General features: G+C 52.1%; 1 protein-coding gene across 1 annotated transcript in view; it reads left to right on the forward strand.

Moving 5' to 3' along the window:
• Positions 1 to 14,076, forward strand: part of zgc:112416 (uncharacterized protein LOC550509 homolog) — a 166,280-nt gene that overhangs the window by 11,232 nt on the left and 140,972 nt on the right. The gene's annotated exons all lie outside the window — the stretch shown is intronic.

Below are 14,076 nucleotides of genomic sequence, written 5' to 3' on the forward strand. Positions count from 1 at the left end.
ACTGGTAGAATAGATAAGGGAGAACCAGTGGATGTGGTGTATTTGAATTTTCAGAAGGCTTTTGGTAAAGTCCCACACAAGAGGTTGGTGTGCAAAATTAAAGCACATGGGATTGGGGGTAATGGATTGAGAATTGGTTAACAGACAGGAAACAGAGAGTAAGAATAAATGGGTCTTTTTTGGGATGGCAGGCGGTGACTAGTGGGGTACCGCAGGGATCAGTGCTTGGGCCCCAGCTATTCACAATATATATCAATGATTTGGATGAGGGAACCAAATGTAATATTTCCAAGTTTGCTGATGACACAAAACTAGGTGGGAATGTGAGTTGTGAGGAGGATGCAAAGAGGCTTCAAGGCAATTTAGACAAGTTGGGTGAGTGGGCAAATACATGGCAGATGCAGTATAACGTGAATAAATGTGAAGTTATCCACTTCGGAAGGAAAAACAGAAAGGCAGAGTATTATTTAAATGGTGATAGATTGGGAAATGTTGATGTACAAAGGGACCTGGGTGTCCTTGTACACCAGTCACTGAAAGCAAACATGCAGGTGCAGCAAGCAGTTAGGAAGGCGAATGGTATGTTGGCCTTCATTGAAAGGGGATTTGAGTACAGGAGCAAGGATGTCTTACTGCAGTCATACAGGGCCTTGGTGAGACCACGCCTGGAGTATTGTGTGCAGTTTTGGTCTCCTTCCCTAAGAAAGGATATACTTGCCATAGAGGGAGTGCAGCGAAGGTTCACCAGACTGATTCCTGGGATGGCAGGACTGTCGTATGTCTATATCCTTCCTTAGGTAAGGAGACCAAAACTGTACACAGTGCTCCAGGTGTAGTCTCGCGAGAGCCCTATATGATTGCAGCAAGACCTCCTTACTCTTATGCTCCAACCCCCTTGCAATAAAGGCTAACATACCATTTGCCTTCCTAATTGCTTGCTGCACCTAGAACATAAGAAATAGGAGCAGGAGTAGGCCAATCGGCCCCTCGAGCCTGCTCCGCCATTCAATAATGAGGACAACACAGTGTGAGCTGCTGAGAGTTTGGTACGTGTGGGAGTTTAAGGGTTAATCTCTTTAAATCTAGTGCATATTGCTTCAACAGTTTAAGTTCAATTGCTTTCAACTGTTTAAGTTCAATTTTAAAGTTTAAATTTTTAAGTTTCTGTCAGGCTTAAGACAAGGTCCAGGAGTACGTGCTGTGGGACGCACTGAGGCCAGGTGCGACCTACTCAAAGGCTCTTTGGGGAAAGGCCACCGTGTAAGGCCATCCCACCTGGTATTGTACAGAATGTATTGGAAGAAATGTACTGTGTTTTAAAATTGTAATAATGAGATCAGAGTAAAAACGATCCGCACGATATTGCTTTGAACTGCCTTGCTGCAATTTGTGTCTTTTTACTTGAACTGGGTGTAAACTGTGTGTATCTTTAAATTCTATGAAATAAGATATATTTTGAAATAAAAAACATGTTGCTATACCTTCCACAAACTTCCCCACCCAAAGTGCCACGGTGATGGTGTGGCCCAACTCACCAAATCACACCTTGGTCTCTCCTCCTACTCCTCTGATACTTTCTCCTCCTTTCTGCACCTCACCTTCTTTCACCTCTAATTTAAAATCCTTGTTGTCCACTGCCCTCTCAGGCTCCACCCCACGTCTCTCACTACGATATCCTCCATCCATCCTCTCCTTCCTCAGCCTCCGCACTGAGCGACTGCTCATCTTGGTGATTTCATCTCAGCTCCCGTTGCCCTCTGTCGTCTGAATTCACTGCCCCCCTGATCTCCCGAAACCTCTTCCTCCACATAAACTCTCCGATCCCATATTCACAGCCACCCCCTCAACCTTGCAATTTCCTGTGGCCTCTATACTCACACGGTCTCCATCACAGACTCTGATCACTTCCTTCACCATCCACATCCCCCCACATCTTTCCAACCCTACTTCCTTCTGTGTCAACATCCCAAGTCACTTACAATGCGCTTTCTAAATTCCAGCTGTCCATTCTCCACACTGCATGTCCATCCATCAATCTGCTTGACCGCTCCCTCACATCCAATCTTTGGTGCCCTTGTCTCCAGCTGCCCTTTACTCCCTTTCATCCGAGTCAATGCCCCTGGTGTGGCCTCAATCTTTGTTCCCTCAACTCCAAGGTGCACACACCAGCACATCTGCTGCACACCTGGTTTAGCCATCCATCACCAGATTCCACTGGACCACATCAACTGCTAACGGGCCTCAGGAGCCTCGGCCCAAGTGCCCATTACTCCAGGATCACCCTGGGGGGTCAAAGACAACCCGCGGCTTGTTTTCTCCACGACCCTTAAACCCCTCTCCCCTGCCTCCTCCACCCTCACTTCCAACAAGTGCGAGGAGCTCATGGACTTCTTTGTCACTAAAACTGGAACCATCCGTTCAGCTGCCTCTGCTACTTCGCTCGCTTCCCCTAGCCCACCGAGCCAAACCTCCCCCCAGGCTCTCCCTGCCCGAACCCTGAATCGACAACTTTCTCCAGTTTCTCTCCGATCTCCCCTCATGCCCATTCCCAGCATCTTGTCCATGTGACCCACCTCCTGCTCCCTTGATTCTGTTCCCATCAAACTGCTGACCTAACTTTGTGCTCCTGAGCTGACATTGAAAATCGTTCCCTCTCTTCAGGTACTGTCGCTTTCCTTATAAAAACCTCTGTCATCAAAACCTTCCTCGAAAATCCCACCCTCTTCCCTTCTGTCCTTGGAAACTACTGCCCCAACTCGAACTTCCCTTTCCTCTTCAAAGTCTATGAATGTGTTGTTCCCTCCCAAATACGGGCCCACCTTTCCCCAACTTCAGAACATAAGAACAAATGGCAGCATCTTATGGCGGTCACTAAAAGGAATGGGGAGAGTGGACCTGAGGGGTGAACAAAAGGAGGGAGGAGAGTGGACCTGAGGGTGAATAAAAGGAGAGGGGAGAGTGGACCTGAGGGTGAATAAAAGGAGGGGAGAGTGGACCTGAGGGTGAATAAAAGGAGAGGGGAGAGTGGACCTGAGGGTGAATAAAAGGAGGGGAGAGTGGACCTGAGGGTGAATAAAAGGAGAGGGGAGAGTGGACCTGAGTGGTGAATAAAAGGAGGGAGGAGAGTGGACCTGAGGGGTGAATAAAAGGAGAGGGGAGAGTGGACCTGAGGGTGAATAAAAGGAGGGAGGAGAGTGGACCTGAGGGTGAATAAAAGGAGGGAGGAGAGTGGACCTGAGGGGTGAATAAAAGGAGGGAGGAGAGTGGACCTGAGGGTGAATAAAAGGAGGGAGGAGAGTGGACCTGAGGGGTGAATAAAAGGAGGGAGGAGAGTGGACCTGAGGGTGAATAAAAGGAGGGAGGAGAGTGGACCTGAGGGTGAATAAAAGGAGGGAGGAGAGTGGACCTGAGGGGTGAATAAAAGGAGGGAGGAGAGTGGACCTGAGGGTGAATAAAAGGAGAGGGGAGAGTGGACCTGAGGGTGAATAAAAGGAGGGAGGAGAGTGGACCTGAGGGTGAATAAAAGGAGGGAGAAGAGTGGACCTGAGGGTGAATAAAAGGAGGGAGGAGAGTGGACCTGAGGGTGAATAAAAGGAGGGGAGAGTGGACCTGAGGGTGAATAAAAGGCGGGAGGAGAGTGGACCTGAGGGTGAATAAAAGGAGGGAGGAAAGTGGACCTGAGGGTGAATAAAAGGAGGGAGGAGAGTGGACCTGAGGGTGAATAAAAGGAGGGAGGAGAGTGGACCTGAGGGGTGAATAAAAGGAGAGGGGAGAGTGGACCTGAGGGTGAATAAAAGGAGGGAGGAGAGTGGACCTGAGGGTGAATAAAAGGAGGGAGGAAAGTGGACCTGAGGGTGAATAAAAGGAGGGAGGAGAGTGGACCTGAGGGTGAATAAAAGGAGGGAGGAGAGTGGACCTGAGGGGTGAATAAAAGGAGAGGGGAGAGTGGACCTGAGGGTGAATAAAAGGAGGGGAGAGTGGACCTGAGGGTGAATAAAAGGAGGGAGGAGAGTGGACCTGAGGGTGAATAAAAGGAGAGGGGAGAGTGGACCTGAGGGTGAATAAAAGGAGGGGAGAGTGGACCTGAGGGGTGAATAAAAGGAGGGAGGAGAGTGGACCTGAGGGGTGAATAAAAGGAGGGAGGAGAGTGGACCTGAGGGTGAATAAAAGGAGGGAGGAGAGTGGACCTGAGGGGTGAATAAAAGGAGAGGGGAGAGTGGACCTGAGGGTGAATAAAAGGAGGGAGGAGAGTGGACCTGAGGGGTGAATAAAAGGAGGGAGGAGAGTGGACCTGAGGGGAGAATAAAAGGAGGGAGGAGAGTGGACCTGAGGGTGAATAAAAGGAGGGAGGAGAGTGGACCTGAGGGGTGAATAAAAGGAGGGAGGAGAGTGGACCTGAGGGTGAATAAAAGGAGGGAGGAGAGTGGACCTGAGGGTGAATAAAAGGAGGGAGGAGAGTGGACCTGAGGGTGAATAAAAGGAGGGAGGAGAGTGGACCTGAGGGGTGAATAAAAGGAGGGAGGAGAGTGGACCTGAGGGGTGAATAAAAGGAGGGAGGAGAGTGGACCTGAGGGGTGAATAAAAGGAGAGGGGAGAGTGGACCCGAGGGGTGAATAAAAGGAGGGAGGAGAGTGGACCTGAGGGTGAATAAAAGGAGGGAGGAGAGTGGACCTGAGGGTGAATAAAAGGAGGGAGGAGAGTGGACCTGAGGGTGAATAAAAGGAGAGGGGAGAGTGGACCTGAGGGTGAATAAAAGGAGGGAGGAGAGTGGACCTGAGGGTGAATAAAAGGAGGGAGGAGAGTGGACCTGAGGGTGAATAAAAGGAGAGGGGAGAGTGGACCTGAGGGGAGAATAAAAGGAGGGAGGAGAGTGGACCTGAGGGTGAATAAAAGGAGGGAGGAGAGTGGACCTGAGGGTGAATAAAAGGAGGGAGGAGAGTGGACCTGAGGGTGAATAAAAGGAGGGAGGAGAGTGGACCTGAGGGGTGAATAAAAGGAGGGAGGAGAGTGGACCTGAGGGTGAATAAAAGGAGAGGGGAGAGTGGACCTGAGGGGAGAATAAAAGGAGGGAGGAGAGTGGACCTGAGGGTGAATAAAAGGAGGGAGGAGAGTGGACCTGAGGGGTGAATAAAAGGAGAGGGGAGAGTGGACCTGAGGGTGAATAAAAGGAGAGGGGAGAGTGGACCCGAGGGTGAATAAAAGGAGGGAGGAGAGTGGACCTGAGGGTGAATAAAAGGAGGGAGGAGAGTGGACCTGAGGGTGAATAAAAGGAGGGAGGAGAGTGGACCTGAGGGTGAATAAAAGGAGGGAGGAGAGTGGACCTGAGGGTGAATAAAAGGAGGGAGGAGAGTGGACCTGAGGGGTGAATAAAAGGAGGGAGGAGAGTGGACCTGAGGGGTGAATAAAAGGAGGGAGGAGAGTGGACCTGAGGGTGAATAAAAGGAGGGAGGAGAGTGGACCTGAGGGGAGAATAAAAGGAGGGAGGAGAGTGGACCTGAGGGTGAATAAAAGGAGGGAGGAGAGTGGACCTGAGGGGTGAATAAAAGGAGGGAGGAGAGTGGACCTGAGGGTGAATAAAAGGAGAGGGGAGAGTGGACCTGAGGGGTGAATAAAAGGAGGGAGGAGAGTGGACCTGAGGGTGAATAAAAGGAGGGAGGAGAGTGGACCTGAGGGAGAATAAAAGGAGAGGGGAGAGTGGACCCGAGGGTGAATAAAAGGAGGGAGGAGAGTGGACCTGAGGGTGAATAAAAGGAGGGAGGAGAGTGGACCTGAGGGTGAATAAAAGGAGGGAGGAGAGTGGACCTGAGGGTGAATAAAAGGAGGGAGGAGAGTGGACCTGAGGGTGAATAAAAGGAGGGAGGAGAGTGGACCTGAGGGGTGAATAAAAGGAGGGAGGAGAGTGGACCTGAGGGGTGAATAAAAGGAGGGAGGAGAGTGGACCTGAGGGTGAATAAAAGGAGGGAGGAGAGTGGACCTGAGGGGAGAATAAAAGGAGGGAGGAGAGTGGACCTGAGGGTGAATAAAAGGAGGGAGGAGAGTGGACCTGAGGGGTGAATAAAAGGAGGGAGGAGAGTGGACCTGAGGGTGAATAAAAGGAGAGGGGAGAGTGGACCTGAGGGGTGAATAAAAGGAGGGAGGAGAGTGGACCTGAGGGTGAATAAAAGGAGGGAGGAGAGTGGACCTGAGGGAGAATAAAAGGAGGGAGGAGAGTGGACCTGAGGGTGAATAAAAGGAGGGAGGAGAGTGGACCTGAGGGGTGAATAAAAGGAGGGAGGAGAGTGGACCTGAGGGTGAATAAAAGGAGAGGGGAGAGTGGACCTGAGGGTGAATAAAAGGAGGGAGGAGAGTGGACCTGAGGGTGAATAAAAGGAGAGGGGAGAGTGGACCTGAGGGGAGAATAAAAGGAGGGAGGAGAGTGGACCTGAGGGTGAATAAAAGGAGGGAGGAGAGTGGACCTGAGGGGTGAATAAAAGGAGAGGGGAGAGTGGACCTGAGGGTGAATAAAAGGAGGGAGGAGAGTGGACCTGAGGGGTGAATAAAAGGAGGGAGGAGAGTGGACCTGAGGGGTGAATAAAAGGAGGGAGGAGAGTGGACCTGAGGGTGAATAAAAGGAGGGAGGAGAGTGGACCTGAGGGGAGAATAAAAGGAGGGAGGAGAGTGGACCTGAGGGTGAATAAAAGGAGGGAGGAGAGTGGACCTGAGGGGTGAATAAAAGGAGGGAGGAGAGTGGACCTGAGGGGTGAATAAAAGGAGGGAGGAGAGTGGACCTGAGGGGTGAATAAAAGGAGGGGAGAGTGGACCTGAGGGTGAATAAAAGGAGAGGGGAGAGTGGACCTGAGGGTGAATAAAAGGAGGGGAGAGTGGACCTGAGGGTGAATAAAAGGAGGGAGGAGAGTGGACCTGAGGGTGAATAAAAGGAGGGAGGAGAGTGGACCTGAGGGGTGAATAAAAGGAGGGAGGAGAGTGGACCTGAGGGTGAATAAAAGGAGGGAGGAGAGTGGACCTGAGGGTGAATAAAAGGAGGGAGGAGAGTGGACCTGAGGGTGAATAAAAGGAGAGGGGAGAGTGGACCTGAGGGAGAATAAAAGGAGGGAGGAGAGTGGACCTGAGGGTGAATAAAAGGAGAGGGGAGAGTGGACCTGAGGGAGAATAAAAGGAGGGAGGAGAGTGGACCTGAGGGGTGAATAAAAGGAGGGAGGAGAGTGGACCTGAGGGAGAATAAAAGGAGGGGAGAGTGGACCTGAGGGTGAATAAAAGGAGGGAGGAGAGTGGACCTGAGGGTGAATAAAAGGAGGGAGGAGAGTGGACCTGAGGGAGAATAAAAGGAGGGAGGAGAGTGGACCTGAGGGTGAATAAAAGGAGGGAGGAGAGTGGACCTGAGGGAGAATAAAAGGAGGGGAGAGTGGACCTGAGGGTGAATAAAAGGAGGGAGGAGAGTGGACCTGAGGGTGAATAAAAGGAGGGAGGAGAGTGGACCTGAGGGTGAATAAAAGGAGGGAGGAGAGTGGACCTGAGGGTGAATAAAAGGAGGGAGGAGAGTGGACCTGAGGGGTGAATAAAAGGAGGGAGGAGAGTGGACCTGAGGGTGAATAAAAGGAGGGGAGAGAGGACCTGAGGGTGAATAAAAGGAGAGGGGAGAGTGGACCTGAGGGTGAATAAAAGGAGGGAGGAGAGTGGACTTGAGGGTGAATAAAAGGAGGGAGGAGAGTGGACCTGAGGGGTGAATAAAAGGAGAGGGGAGAGTGGACCTGAGGGTGAATAAAAGGAGGGAGGAGAGTGGACCTGAGGGTGAATAAAAGGAGAGGGGAGAGTGGACCTGAGGGTGAATAAAAGGAGGGAGGAGAGTGGACCTGAGGGTGAATAAAAGGAGGGAGGAGAGTGGACTTGAGGGTGAATAAAAGGAGAGGGGAGAGTGGACCTGAGGGTGAATAAAAGGAGGGAGGAGAGTGGACCTGAGGGTGAATAAAAGGAGAGGGGTGAGTGGACCTGAGGGTGAATAAAAGGAGGGAGGAGAGTGGACCTGAGGGTGAATAAAAGGAGGGAGGAGAGTGGACCTGAGGGTGAAGAAAAGGAGGGAGGAGAGTGGACCTGAGGGTGAATAAAAGGAGGGAGGAGAGTGGACCTGAGGGTGAATAAAAGGAGGGAGGAGAGTGGACCTGAGGGTGAAGAAAAGGAGGGAGGAGAGTGGACCTGAGGGTGAATAAAAGGAGGGGGGAGAGTGGACCTGAGGGGAGAATAAAAGGAGGGAGGAGAGAGGACCTGAGGGTGAATAAAAGGAGGGAGGAGAGTGGACCTGAGGGTGAATAAAAGGAGAGGGGAGAGTGGACCTGAGGGTGAATAAAAGGAGGGAGGTGAGTGGACCTGAGGGTGAATAAAAGGAGGGAGGAGAGTGGACCTGAGGGTGAATAAAAGGAGGGGGGAGAGTGGACCTGAGGGTGAATAAAAGGAGGGAGGAGAGTGGACCTGAGGGGAGAATAAAAGGAGGGAGGAGAGTGGACCTGAGGGTGAATAAAAGGAGAGGGGAGAGTGGACCTGAGGGAGAATAAAAGGAGGGGAGAGTGGACCTGAGGGTGAATAAAAGGAGGGAGGAGAGTGGACCTGAGGGGTGAATAAAAGGAGGGAGGAGAGTGGACCTGAGGGTGAATAAAAGGAGGGAGGAGAGTGGACCTGAGGGTGAATAAAAGGAGAGGGGAGAGTGGACCTGAGGGTGAATAAAAGGAGAGGGGAGAGTGGACCTGAGGGGTGAATAAAAGGAGGGAGGAGAGTGGACCTGAGGGTGAATAAAAGGAGGGAGGAGAGTGGACCTGAGGGGTGAATAAAAGGAGGGAGGAGAGTGGACCTGAGGGTGAATAAAAGGAGGGAGGAGAGTGGACCTGAGGGTGAATAAAAGGAGGGAGGAGAGTGGACTTGAGGGGTGAATAAAAGGAGAGGGGAGAGTGGACCTGAGGGTGAATAAAAGGAGGGAGGAGAGTGGACCTGAGGGGTGAATAAAAGGAGGGAGGAGAGTGGACCTGAGGGTGAATAAAAGGAGGGAGGAGAGTGGACCTGAGGGTGAATAAAAGGAGGGAGGAGAGTGGACCTGAGGGTGAATAAAAGGAGAGGGGAGAGTGGACCTGAGGGTGAATAAAAGGAGAGGGGAGAGTGGACCTGAGGGGTGAATAAAAGGAGAGGGGAGAGTGGACCTGAGGGGTGAATAAAAGGAGAGGAGAGTGGACCTGAGGGTGAATAAAAGGAGGGAGGAGAGTGGACCTGAGGGTGAATAAAAGGAGGGAGGAGAGTGGACCTGAGGGTGAATAAAAGGAGGGAGGAGAGTGGACCTGAGGGTGAATAAAAGGAGAGGGGAGAGTGGACCTGAGGGGTGAATAAAAGGAGGGAGGAGAGTGGACCTGAGGGTGAATAAAAGGAGAGGGGAGAGTGGACCTGAGGGTGAATAAAAGGAGGGAGGAGAGTGGACCTGAGGGTGAATAAAAGGAGGGAGGAGAGTGGACCTGAGGGTGAATAAAAGGAGGGAGGAGAGTGGACCTGAGGGGTGAATAAAAGGAGAGGGGAGAGTGGACCTGAGGGGTGAATAAAAGGAGGGAGGAGAGTGGACCTGAGGGTGAATAAAAGGAGGGAGGAGAGTGGACCTGAGGGTGAATAAAAGGAGGGAGGAGAGTGGACCTGAGGGTGAATAAAAGGAGGGAGGAGAGTGGACCTGAGGGTGAATAAAAGGAGAGGGGAGAGTGGACCTGAGGGGTGAATAAAAGGAGGGAGGAGAGTGGACCTGAGGGTGAATAAAAGGAGGGAGGAGAGTGGACCTGAGGGTGAATAAAAGGAGGGAGGAGAGTGGACCTGAGGGTGAATAAAAGGAGGGAGGAGAGTGGACCTGAGGGTGAATAAAAGGAGGGAGGAGAGTGGACCTGAGGGTGAATAAAAGGAGTGGGGAGAGTGGACCTGAGGGGTGAATAAAAGGAGGGAGGAGAGTGGACCTGAGGGTGAATAAAAGGAGGGAGGAGAGTGGACCTGAGGGTGAATAAAAGGAGGGAGGAGAGTGGACCTGAGGGTGAATAAAAGGAGGGAGGAGAGTGGACCTGAGGGTGAATAAAAGGAGGGAGGAGAGTGGACCTGAGGGTGAATAAAAGGAGAGGGGAGAGTGGACCTGAGGGTGAATAAAAGGAGGGAGGAGAGTGGACCTGAGGGTGAATAAAAGGAGGAGGGAGAGTGGACCTGAGGGTGAATAAAAGGAGGGAGGAGAGTGGACCTGAGGGGTGAATAAAAGGAGAGAGGAGAGTGGACCTGAGGGGAGAATAAAAGGAGAGGGGACAGTGGACCTGAGGGTGAATAAAAGGAGGGAGGAGAGTGGACCTGAGGGTGAATAAAAGGAGGGAGGAGAGTGGACCTGAGGGTGAATAAAAGGAGGGAGGAGAGTGGACCCTGAGGGTGAATAAAAGGAGGGAGGAGAGTGGACCTGAGGGTGAATAAAAGGAGGGAGGAGAGTGGACCTGAGGGTGAATAAAAGGAGGGAGGAGAGTGGACCTGAGGGTGAATAAAAGGAGGGAGGAGAGTGGACCTGAGGGTGAATAAAAGGAGGGAGGAGAGTGGACCTGAGGGGTGAATAAAAGGAGGGAGGAGAGTGGACCTGAGGGTGAATAAAAGGAGGGAGGAGAGTGGACCTGAGGGTGAATAAAAGGAGGGAGGAGAGTGGACCTGAGGGTGAATAAAAGGAGGGAGGAGAGTGGACCTGAGGGTGAATAAAAGGAGGGAGGAGAGTGGACCTGAGGGTGAATAAAAGGAGGGAGGAGAGTGGACCTGAGGGTGAATAAAAGGAGGGAGGAGAGTGGACCTGAGGGTGAATAAAAGGAGGGAGGGAGAGTGGACCTGAGGGTGAATAAAAGGAGGGAGGAGAGTGGACCTGAGGGTGAATAAAAGGAGGGAGGAGAGTGGACCTGAGGGTGAATAAAAGGAGGGAGGAGAGTGGACCTGAGGGTGAATAAAAGGAGGGAGGAGAGTGGACCTGAGGGTGAATAAAAGGAGGGAGGAGAGTGGACCTGAGGGTGAATAAAAGGAGGGAGGAGAGTGGACCTGAGGGTGAATAAAAGGAGGGAGGAGAGTGGACCTGAAGGGGAGAGCTGAATAAAAGGAGGGAGGAGAGTGGACCTGAGGGTGAATAAAAGGAGGGAGGAGAGTGGACCTGAGGGTGAATAAAAGGAGGGAGGAGAGTGGACCTGAGGGGTGAATAAAAGGAGGGAGGAGAGTGGACCTGAGGGTGAATAAAAGGAGGGAGGAGAGTGGACCTGAGGGTGAATAAAAGGAGGGAGGAGAGTGGACCTGAGGGTGAATAAAAGGAGGGAGGAGAGTGGACCTGAGGGTGAATAAAAGGAGGGAGGAGAGTGGACCTGAGGGTGAATAAAAGGAGGGAGGAGAGTGGACCTGAGGGTGAATAAAAGGAGGGAGGAGAGTGGACCTGAGGGTGAATAAAAGGAGGGAGGAGAGTGGACCTGAGGGTGAATAAAAGGAGGGAGGAGAGTGGACCTGAGGGTGAATAAAAGGAGGGAGGAGAGTGGACCTGAGGGTGAATAAAAGGAGGGAGGAGAGTGGACCTGAGGGTGAATAAAAGGAGGGAGGAGAGTGGACCTGAGGGTGAATAAAAGGAGGGAGGAGAGTGGACCTGAGGGTGAATAAAAGGAGGGAGGAGAGTGGACCTGAGGGTGAATAAAAGGAGGGAGGAGAGTGGACCTGAGGGTGAATAAAAGGAGGGAGGAGAGTGGACCTGAGGGTGAATAAAAGGAGGGAGGAGAGTGGACCTGAGGGTGAATAAAAGGAGGGAGGAGAGTGGACCTGAGGGTGAATAAAAGGAGGGAGGAGAGTGGACCTGAGGGTGAATAAAAGGAGGGAGGAGAGTGGACCTGAGGGTGAATAAAAGGAGGGAGGAGAGTGGACCTGAGGGTGAATAAAAGGAGGGAGGAGAGTGGACCTGAGGGTGAATAAAAGGAGGGAGGAGAGTGGACCTGAGGGTGAATAAAAGGAGGGAGGAGAGTGGACCTGAGGGTGAATAAAAGGAGGGAGGAGAGTGGACCTGAGGGTGAATAAAAGGAGGGAGGAGAGTGGACCTGAGGGTGAATAAAAGGAGGGAGGAGAGTGGACCTGAGGGTGAATAAAAGGAGGGAGGAGAGTGGACCTGAGGGTGAATAAAAGGAGGGAGGAGAGTGGACCTGAGGGTGAATAAAAGGAGGGAGGAGAGTGGACCTGAGGGGTGAATAAAAGGAGGGAGGAGAGTGGACCTGAGGGTGAATAAAAGGAGGGAGGAGAGTGGACCTGAGGGTGAATAAAAGGAGGGAGGAGAGTGGACCTGAGGGTGAATAAAAGGAGGGAGGAGAGTGGACCTGAGGGTGAATAAAAGGAGGGAGGAGAGTGGACCTGAGGGTGAATAAAAGGAGGGAGGAGAGTGGACCTGAGGGTGAATAAAAGGAGGAGGAGAGTGGACCTGAGGGTGAATAAAAGGAGGGAGGAGAGTGGACCTGAGGGTGAATAAAAGGAGGGAGGAGAGTGGACCTGAGGGTGAATAAAAGGAGGGAGGAGAGTGGACCTGAGGGTGAATAAAAGGAGGGAGGAGAGTGGACCTGAGGGGTGAATAAAAGGAGGGAGGAGAGTGGACCTGAGGGTGAATAAAAGGAGGGAGGAGAGTGGACCTGAGGGGTGAATAAAAGGAGAGAGACCTGAGGGTGAATAAAAGGAGGGAGGAGAGTGGACCTGAGGGTGAATAAAAGGAGGGAGGAGAGTGGACCTGAGGGTGAATAAAAGGAGAGGGGAGAGTGGACCTGAGGGTGAATAAAAGGAGGGAGGAGAGTGGACCTGAGGGGTGAATAAAAGGAGGGAGGAGAGTGGACCTGAGGGTGAATAAAAGGAGAGGGAGAGTGGACCTGAGGGTGAATAAAAGGAGGGAGGAGAGTGGACCTGAGGGTGAATAAAAGGAGAGGGGAGAGTGGACTTGAGGGTGAATAAAAGGAGGGAGGAGAGTGGACCTGAGGGGTGAATAAAAGGAGGAGGAGAGTGGACCTGAGGGGTGAATAAAAGGAGGGAGGAGAGTGGACCTGAGGGTGAATAAAAGGAGGGAGGAGAGTGGACCTGAGGGTGAATAAAAGGAGGAGGAGAGTGGACCTGAGGGGTGAATAAAAGGAGGGAGGAGAGTGGACCTGAGGGTGAATAAAAGGAGAGGGAGAGTGGACCTGAGGGTGAATAAAAGGAGGGAGGAGAGTGGACCTGAGGGTGAATAAAAGGAGGGAGGAGAGTGGACCTGAGGGTGAATAAAAGGAGGGAGGAGAGTGGACCTGAGGGTGAATAAAAGGAGGGAGGAGAGTGGACCTGAGGGTGAATAAAAGGAGGGAGGAGAGTGGACCTGAGGGTGAATAAAAGGAGGGAGGAGAGTGGACCTGAGGGTGAATAAAAGGAGGGAGGAGAGTGGACCTGAGGGTGAATAAAAGGAGGGAGGAGAGTGGACCTGAGGGTGAATAAAAGGAGGGAGGAGAGTGGACCTGAGGGTGAATAAAAGGAGGGAGGAGAGTGGACCTGAGGGTGAATAAAAGGAGGGAGGAGAGTGGACCTGAGGGTGAATAAAAGGAGGGAGGAGAGTGGACCTGAGGGTGAATAAAAGGAGGGAGGAGAGTGGACCTGAGGGTGAATAAAAGGAGGGAGGAGAGTGGACCTGAGGGTGAATAAAAGGAGGGAGGAGAGTGGACCTGAGGGTGAATAAAAGGAGGGAGGAGAGTGGACCTGAGGGGTGAATAAAAGGAGGGAGGAGAGTGGACCTGAGGGTGAATAAAAGGAGGAGGAGAGTGGACCTGAGGGTGAATAAAAGGAGGGAGGGGAGAGTGGACCTGAGGGTGAATAAAAGGAGGGAGGAGAGTGGACCTGAGGGTGAATAAAAGGAGGGAGGAGAGTGGACCTGAGGGTGAATAAAAGGAGGGAGGAGAGTGGACCTGAGGGGTGAATAAAAGGAGAGGGAGAGTGGACCTGAGGGTGAATAAAAGGAGGAGGGAGAGTGGACCTGAGGGCTGAATAAAAGGAGTGGGACTGGGGAGGGAGAGGGGACCTGAGGGA

Source organism: Heptranchias perlo, chromosome 7 (assembly GCF_035084215.1).
Source record: "Heptranchias perlo isolate sHepPer1 chromosome 7, sHepPer1.hap1, whole genome shotgun sequence".
Taxonomy (NCBI): domain Eukaryota; kingdom Metazoa; phylum Chordata; class Chondrichthyes; order Hexanchiformes; family Hexanchidae; genus Heptranchias; species Heptranchias perlo.